This window comes from Oryzias melastigma, linkage group LG7 (assembly GCF_002922805.2).
Source record: "Oryzias melastigma strain HK-1 linkage group LG7, ASM292280v2, whole genome shotgun sequence".
NCBI lineage: Eukaryota > Metazoa > Chordata > Actinopteri > Beloniformes > Adrianichthyidae > Oryzias > Oryzias melastigma.
The window spans coordinates 5,767,283-5,769,203 of record NC_050518.1 but is presented as its reverse complement, the minus strand read 5'-3'; the positions used below and the strand labels follow the sequence as shown (position 1 = coordinate 5,769,203).

At 37.4% G+C, this 1,921-nt stretch overlaps 1 long non-coding RNA gene across 1 annotated transcript in view; it reads left to right on the top strand.

Moving 5' to 3' along the window:
• LOC112159168 overlaps window positions 1-1,093 on the top strand; it is a 2,576-nt gene extending 1,483 nt beyond the window's left edge. Inside the window, exon 2 of the long non-coding RNA XR_002921438.2 lies at window positions 883-1,093. This is a non-coding gene — a long non-coding RNA (uncharacterized LOC112159168). The remainder of the gene's footprint in view (window positions 1-882) is intronic.
• Window positions 1,094-1,921: the final 828 nt, after the last annotated feature.

Sequence of the window (1,921 nt, the reverse complement as noted above, 5' to 3'; positions counted from 1 at the left end):
ACGAGAGGGGGAGAGAAAAACAAGACCCGCTCTGAAGGCCCTCAATAACCTTTTATCACAATTTAGCAATAACCTGAATCAATTTGATGTCTTAAGCAATAAAATATGCTGTTGCACTCCTCTTTCTGCTGCTCCTCGGATGCCAGTAAATTTACATTTTTTAATTAAACTAGCCGGAATTTTTATTAGGGGGCTGGGCTATGCTAATGGAAATGTTGTGTACAGCAGATTAACAGAGTTTTGCCATAAATTTAACTGGGAGACATTTGAAGGAAAAAAAAAAAAGTGAGTCATTGTCTTTAACTTCTATCACGCCGATTTCTCCTGGGGATCCCAGTGTTCTAAGGAGCCTTGTCAGGGAAGAGTGCTTCTAAGCAACGAGGTGATTAGTATCGCTTTATAAACCGAGGAAACACATTCATTTATCTAGACCTTTTTACTCCTTATTGCACATTTTTAAATGACTTGATAAAAATAAAAAAAGTAAATTTTAACTTTTATTTTCACATTAAATCCATTATTTTTAAGTAGTTTTTTGCAAAAAAAATTAAATGTTCTATTTAATTTGAATTGCACTGGGGTAACTGGCTGTGCACATGTTTGTGTAGTTTTATGGGCCGTTCTCAGTATTTGATTGATGTTGCGCAGCGCTGTGTGTGTGTGTTGTGCCTGATTTTAGGGGTAGAGAAGGGGGGCACACAGACAAGTGTGTGTTCATTTGTGTGCGTTAATAGAAGAGAGGGACAGCTGAGAACCGACACATTTCATCCAACAATTACCTGAACTTTCATATTTTTTTCAACCGAAATGGCACCAACCGGCTCCTTTTTTTCTCCTTTTTGTTTCTTTTTTTCCTGTGTGTGTGTGTGTGTGTGTGTGTAGTGGCAGGAACAGGAAGCATCAGATCAAATGATCAAATAAACTCCAGATGCACGTGGGCTGCCATGCATCTTGCCGCAGGAGCCAAAGTGTTCAGGGCTACTTGATATGGGCCAGGAGCGAGGCAAGTGGCATCACCACCCCCTTTTCTTCAGTCATGTGCACTCATGCAGTGGCCAGCACCTAATTAAAACCTCAAAGCTCCCGTCACCAATCTGGAGTAATGGCCTAATTAATACTTGGTGAAGAAATATTCCACAATGATAAACAGGTTGCACTTTGGGCCTTCATTTCCTTTATTATCTCAAATATAACTCTGAAAGTTTTTATTGTTTCTGATAAAGGAGTTTGCTTTACATGCATATTTTTTAAATAATTATTTATTTTTTTTTAAATAATTTTTTGGGGCTTTTAATAATAAAAAAAATAATAAAATCCCACCTTTTATCTCCCAGCTGACTGTACCGCATCATGTGTGGTTGTGCAAGTTTTTTTTTTTTCTTAATCTCACATATGAAATTATAATTTCATGCAAAATCAAGAAGTAGAATAATCTGTCGTCGTCGATATGCCACATAAGAAGAGAATGAAGAGGTAATTAGCAGAGTGGAAGATTTTTGGCACATTTGTTTGAAAGCCTGGTCTCAACTGGCCATGAATGAATTTGCATGGTTTGCTTATCGTGGTGCACTTATTAGGCCAGCTGAAAAAGAGATTAAACCAGCACAAAATGTGGCGACTAATCCTTTTAAATGTGGCAGAGGGTCTTTAAGGTGTCTAAATATCAGCAAAGAAAAGAAGCAGCAGCAGCTTTACTGACAAGGACGGTGACTTTTTTCAAAGGCATAAAACAAACATTTTTTGTTTTTTCTCTTTTGTTTCATTTCCCTTAAAGTTTTGTTAATCGTGCATAATTAATTAAAAACTTATATGAAAGATCAGAGAGTTGTGGGTGTCACAACGGATCTGTCACTCCAGTATTGAGCACATTTCTCAGTTTCTGTTTTGTCACCTTTTCTTTGACAGGAATTCAAGGCCAGCT